Source organism: Microtus ochrogaster, linkage group LG4 (genome assembly GCF_000317375.1).
Source record: "Microtus ochrogaster isolate Prairie Vole_2 linkage group LG4, MicOch1.0, whole genome shotgun sequence".
Taxonomy (NCBI): domain Eukaryota; kingdom Metazoa; phylum Chordata; class Mammalia; order Rodentia; family Cricetidae; genus Microtus; species Microtus ochrogaster.
This window is the reverse complement of record NC_022030.1, coordinates 63,217,931-63,225,002: the sequence shown is the minus strand read 5'-3', so window position 1 is coordinate 63,225,002 and position 7,072 is coordinate 63,217,931. Positions and strand designations below refer to the sequence as shown.

General features: G+C 47.9%; 1 pseudogene; it reads right to left on the bottom strand.

Annotated features, from left to right (window-relative positions):
• The window catches only part of LOC101991671, an 18,588-nt pseudogene extending 14,852 nt beyond the window's left edge, over positions 1 to 3,736 (bottom strand).
• Between the last annotated feature and the right edge of the window lie 3,336 nt (positions 3,737 to 7,072).

Sequence of the window (7,072 nt, the reverse complement as noted above, 5' to 3'; positions counted from 1 at the left end):
GGTATGGGATGGGGTATGGGATGGTATTATGGGATGGTGTTATGGGATGGGGGTATGGGTTGAGGTATGGGATGGGGTATGGGATGGGGTATGGGTTGGGGTATAGGATGGGGTATGAGATGAGGTGGATGGGGTATAGAATGAGGGTATGGGATAGGGTATGGGTTGGGGTATAGGATGGGGTATGGGATGGAGTATGAGGTGGATGGTGGAATAAGGGTATGAGATGGGGTATGGGATGGGGGTATAGGACAGGGGTATTAGATGAGGGTATGGGACAGAGTATGGGACGCGGTATGGGATGGGGTGTGGGATAGAGGTAGGGTTCTGGCAGTGCTTGGTCAGGAAGCCAGGGAACAGCAGAAGCAGCTTGAGGACTTGCCTGCAACTCCAGGGATCTTTACGTTACTCAGAGCATGACACTGTCACTTCCCTGCTGGAGCCACGCCACGCCGTGCCACTCAACAAAAATGTGAACTGATGGTAGGACATGGCCCCACCCCCTTCTCCATCCTTCACTGCCTCTAATCTCTCAGGTCTTCAGAATAGCCCAGGTTCTACAGCTTTAGGGTTTTTGCACCCCTTCCGGGAAAATTCCATCACAGTGGATGTCATCCAAGAGCTGGCAAGTCTCCAAATGACCTCTGAATGGGCTCCTGAGTTTGAGCGTGCATCAGAGGCTAGCTGACCAGTGACTACAAGGTCTTTCTGCTTGCTCCCAGCCCAGTGACTTAGCCCAAATTACAGATCATCCCCAGGTGACTGCCAAGGTCCCAGTGACCATTCTTGGAAATCTTGCTTCTTCTTTTTTGCCAGCCTCACCTGCACATTATCTCTCTGAAGCAGCCTGCCTACTTCTGATCCCTGATAACCACCCCTTACCCTGTCTACTTGTCACCTGTCACTCAACACTTCTCGCTATCTAAAGCCTGGTGTGAGGACTGCCACAGCAGGGACAGGTGACCCACAGGCTTGGGAGCTGTCCTTTCTTGTGCAAAGCTCAACTTTTATTTCTTGCTCATGGTAGCTCTTTGGACAACCAGCTTAACCCCTCTGTGCCTCAGTTTCCTCAAATGCAAGACAGAGGTCCTAATAGAAACTCCTAATTTGAAGGTCATGATGAGTACTATGCCACTCGGGAGGGGACTATTCCAGAAACAAATGTTACCATCCCTCAAGCAGAGTTTGAATGTAGGAGTTTGAAGGGCGGTTCTCTCTTGCTAAGCCTGGACTCACATGTCTTTTCTCGGCTTAGTGTTTCCTCTGTGTAGCAACGGGGGTGATGGACTAGGGAATGCACACACTGTATCAACTTTCTCCAGTTTCTAGTGAGTAGCTTAACTCTGCTTTTTGTTTTGTTGTTGTTGTTGTTGTTGTTTTTCAAGACAGGGTGTCTCTGTGTAGCAGCCCTGGACGTCCTGGAGTCCTGAAGTTTGCTTTGCAGACCAGTCTGACCTTGAACTCACAGAGATCCACCTACCTCTGCTTTCCAAGTGCTGGGATTAAAAGTGTGTGACACCGTGCCCAGCTGAGTAGCTGAGCTTGGAATCTGTTTCCATGACCCCAGCGTCCTATCATGGTTACAAAGCGGTGTTTCTCAACCTGAGGGTCTCTGTCCCTTTGACAAACCTCTAGCTCTAAAAAAATATTTACATTGCTGTCCATATCAGTAGCAAAATTACAGTTATGAAGAAGTAACAAAAATAATTTTGTGGTTGGGGGTCACCAGTACGTGAGGAACTGTATTAAAGGGTCTCAGCATCAGGAGGGTTGAGAATCACTGTCGGAGAGGGAGCTAAATGAAGTGAGGACTCCAGGGCTTTGGATTCTATGCTGGGATTTGACTCATGTATTCAAAGACATACCAAATCTGACAGAGTCCTCACTGGGTGGGGTGAAGGGTGTGGGTGGGCACCAGGGGGAAGCCAGACTGTCAGGTCACTTGTCCAAGCGGAGTTGATTTAAACTAGACTCCTGGAGTGTTTGGAACAAGGAGGAGTTCCCTTTGCTGACTGCATAAGTCACTGCCCTCAGCACCTAAAGTCCATGGGTGTTTCAGCATACTGGGATGTTTTTAACCACGTAATTATAACCAAGGACACTGTTGTTTAGATCTCTCATTAAAACGTCATTAGAGGGCTGGAGAGATGGCTCAGTGGTTAAGAACACTGACTGCTCTTCCAGAGGACCTGGGTTCAATTCCCAGCACCCACATGGCTACTCACAACTATCTGTCACTCCAGTTCCAGGAGTTCTGACACCAATGCACATACAATGAATCTAAATAAATTATTTAAATAACAAAAAGTACCATTAGACAATCCCAGCCTATCTCAGTTTCTACGTGTGGCCTCCTAAGTCCCAGATAAATCAATTTATAAACGATCTTTCTGTTTCTGTCTGAGAAGTTGTACCCATGAAATCTCAATAATATGGCCACCTAAACAAAACCGGCACAATGGCAATACCAGTTGACATGCCAACAAAAATAAGGTAAATCTCACCGGGCCCCACACTACCTACAGATAACCAATAAGTGCTGAGAGAGGGAGAATCAGTCTTCTCCAGGGGCAAATCCTCCGATAGGTTGTCCAATTCCGAGGAGTTAGCCCAGTCTTAAATACATATATGCATGAGCGACATTAAACACACACACACACACACACACACACACACACACACACACGTAGTGTGTGTGCATTGATAATAATTAAAGAGAAGTTATGAATTATAGGAGTGGAGCATAGATGGGAGAAGTTGCAGGGAGAAATGATGTAAAAGCCCAGCCTGGTCTACAGAGCTAGTTCCAGCCGGGCGGTGATGGCGCACGCCTTTAATCCCAGCACTCGGGAGGCAGAGGCAGGCGGATCTCTGTGAGTTCGAGACCAGCCTGGTCTACAGAGCTAGTTCCAGGACAGGCTCCAAAGCCACAGAGAAACCCTGTCTCGAAAAAACAAAAACAAACAAAAACAAAAAACAAAAAAAAACCAGTGTACTCATGTATGAAATTCTCAATGAAACTTTTAATTTAAATTTAAAAAGTGAACTTTCTGAAAGCTATTGGGGAAGGAATTCCAATTAGATTCGTTCTCTGACGGTTGGTTCTTTTTAGCCCTCTGGATGACGGGAGGTAATTTCTCATAAGAAAAGTAGCCAACAACACAAGATTCTGTGTGGACAGGGACAACACTGTCCCCTGTGAATGTCCCCTCTTGGGAGTGTCCCCTGAAGCCGTTGGACTCAGCTCTAATGGACGCGGGAAACTCATACCCGTTTGAACAGTAACTTGTAACTGACGGAAAGAAAAAAATAAAGCTTGACCGGAAATAGGGGACTCCCTACACAAAAGGAGGAAGTGTGGACACAATAAGAAATGGGATGAAGTTTTGCAGAGAGGAAACGGGTGCTGGCCACGTTGATAGGGAGACTAGAAAAGAAACGGCCCTAGATTTACTCTACAGCTGGAGGAATAGATCCAACCACCTCCCGCACAGGGGAGTAAGGCGGTGCCGGCCACACCTCTGGGGTATCAGGCTGGGATTGGCCTCTGTACACAGTGCATGCTGTTATGGGCTGCGGACATGCAAGACGACCGGTCCTAGTCAGGTCTGGACTGAGAAAACAGGATGGCAGACCCTTCCCTGCTCCACACCAATGCCTCCTTCATGAACGCATTCATCCCAGCAAACTTGGAGCCAGCTAAACAGCGCTCAGCCATGGCTCTCCGCTGCCGCATCTTAGCTGTTACATGAACCAAATTGTTCCCCTCAAAGCAGCGTTTCTTCTCTCAAAGATGGGAAAGGGACGACCTTGCCTCATGTAAGGGATAAGAATGAACATTTAAGGGCCTCAGCCTGGTGAACCTCAGCATAGTTTTGATTACCATTACGGGTGTTCCTGTCTGTCACTGCAGAGAAGCTGGGGTGATTGGGACAGAAAGACCGAACTTAAGGAGTCCAACCACAGCATGGCAAGGACTCTGGCGCCAGCACCAGAGACAGATAGTATGGCATGGCATGGCATGGCATAGTCTCTAAAGCAAATTAGAGCCCACTTAGAGAGTCCCCTTATTTCATTTGAGGATGGTGGAGGGCTCATAGCGAGAGCCTGCAGCCAGGCAGAAGGCAGGGGGTGGGGAGCAGCTGTATGGTGTCAGTACCTTAACACCCATACCCTTTGATGTTAATTCAGTTCCCAGGTGAGAGATCCTGTCTGCCAAGTCCCAGTGGGTACCTGTCAGCATCTGCGAAGGAGGCTGGAGGAATGCTGGCAAGGGCAGCTAGGTTCTGAGATTCTATTCTTACAAAAAAGTGGTTATAAAATACTGGTAAATAATAGTTGTGCAGAGTGAAAACGAAAGTTCTATAAATCCATTAGTGCCATAAGTGTGTAAACATACATGCCTTGCTCACATTCATACACATTGATGGTTATGGATATAAAGATATTCGCGCGTGCGCGCGCACACGCGCGCGCGCGTGTGTGTGTGTGTGTGTGTGTGTACACAAATGTGTGTTTCTGTATGCATAGTGTACATATCTGCATTTCAAGTGCAATCACGGATCGTTACCACGGAAGAGAGCTGCTGAATAAGAATACAAAGATGTGTGTGAGATTATTAAGAGTCAGAGAAACACAAATAGTGGCTACACTGATGGGCTGGTTTTTGCTTCCTAGACTGGAGGAGTTAGGTCATCCAGCAACGGAGGGAAGCCGAGCTATTAGAAAAAAAAAAAAAAAACACGGGTTGAGTGATTTCACACAGTGTAGATCAGCAGCATGTGGGGTCTAGCAAGGGACCGCTTGGTTAAGACATAGCCATCAGCATGGACTTCAGTAGAAACAATAATGCAATAAAAATAAAACTGGAAAGATGAATGTCATTCAGGGATATAGTATTTGATTAGTATCTTTGGAAGTCCTGGGTTCAAACCCTAATACTGCAAAACAATCACCCCACCCCTCATTATATATGTGTCAATTCATGAGTTCCTAATACTGTCCCTGAAATGATAATTGGTCTCTATAAAGGGTGGCAATTATTACATAACAACTTAAGTGACTTGTGTATGTGTGTGGAATTAATGAAATGGGTGAGCCCAGGCAGGGGCTGGGAGAAGCTAGCAGATACAGACACATCATGTCCCGGGACATGGGATCCAAAGCTGCGGGAAGACCTGGGTTTTGAACTGGGCCTGTTAAGACTACAGTCCACCTCAGGTGGGGAAGAAAGACCTTTAAGGTCACTGGCAGGACGGCCCAGTGCAGCTGGCACTGAGTAGCGGCTCTGGAATGCAAGGCATGTTTAGGGAAAACAGCTACAGCGAGGCATAGAGAGCCCCTGGATGCCAGGTGCGAGGCAGCGGGGGACTTGCGGGGTGGGGGTGGGGGTGCTCTAGATCCCTCTGTCTTTGGATCGGCTGTCCAGGCAGCGGCGGTGTGTGCGTCTTCCCCATCTGTCCTTTCCATCCCCCTGCAACGAAGCCGCTCTCACGCTGACCTCACTGAGAAAGCTGTGCCTCTAGATGAACATCGGCTCCAGGGAGACGGAGGCAACAGATCATCCGAGGCCCAGCCCCATTGCCTCTCGATTTCAACACGAAAGAGTGAAGAAACCTAAGGACACATTTAGGGCACAGTAGGAGGGTCAGACAGGCCAGGCCTGGAGGCCTTGTTCAGCCACCTGCAATGCCTTGCACTTCCACTTCCCGGCATGCTGTTGTGAAATCTCAGCACGTGTATTCAGCTCCTGGGTGCAGGCAGCGGAGGAACAGCTTGAAGCAAGTGATTCGCCAGCTGAGCTCAGGCCGCAGGGCTCTGCCTGGCTGGGAGATCTCTTGACTTGCTGGAAACAGGTCTCACTGCCTTAGCTTCCTTTTAAGTTTCCTGCCATCCATCACCCGGATCGTCTGCCTTCAAAGTCAGATTCCAGGGATGTCTCCCTTTGACCTGCAAGGTCTGTCTAAGGGTCACACACATTCCTTTCCTCTCCCCTGCGTAGTTGACATTCCTCCTGAGAAGCCCCTGTTTTAGGGAGGAGCACCGAGGACCACCACTCTCTAAAGTTTGCTGTTCAGAAATGAGCCCCGTCAATCCCTTTTCCTATGGTGAAAGGAAATACGTGACTGATAAATACACCAATAAAGCAAAATTTAAGTGTCTTCTTTACTGTGTTGTGAATATTGCCTTTTTACTTTCTAATAAAGACCAGTGGCCTTTGGGTGGCTGGTTCGACAATTTGAGCGCACTGTGTGAAACTCATGCCAACTCCACCGAAGAACCTGATTTAAATATGCAAGAACTCGGACTGGCTGTGGGTGCTGGCTCACTGGCTCACTCAGTGACGAGCTTGCTATGAAAACTCAAGGAACTGGGTGGGAATCCCTAGGACCTACAAACATTAAAAGCCAGGTGCAGCAGCAGGCACCTGTAACCCCAGTGCTAGGGAGTGCAGACAGGAAGTCTCTGGGGACTCACTGCTCAACTAGCCTAAGCAAATGGATGAGCCTGAGGTCCAGAGAGAGACCCTGTCCCAAAGAAACAAGATAGCATACCAATAAGGAAGACATCCAGTGTCAACCTCCAACCGACACATATATTCACACCTGTGTGCGCACGCACACACACACACACACACACACACACACACACACACCTCCATTCCTTATGAATAATGAGGAAAATTATCTTCTCAAAGCATTAAAATGAATTCTAAACTAATTAACCATCAACTAGAAGAACAATTCAATCACCCAGTGCTACAAACACTAGGCTGTCACACTTTCCCCTTATTTAAATTGACTTTCCAGCCAGTCTGAAAATTCACAGCAGTGCCCAGTCTGCGCAGAAGCTCTCGCTGGGATTCTTGGCTTTGAGCCAGGCTTTCTACCCCTTCCTACGAATTTTGTGCTCTATTTCGAGCAGACTGGAGTGTCCACCACTCAGCCTTAAAAAGCCCTGAGATAGAAATGAAAATGCAAAGCATGATAATATATCGGAGCATTGAAGTAGCTGGTTAATACTCCTGGAGTCACAAAAAACTCAGCTGTGAGGAGCTGCAGCTTCATGGGGT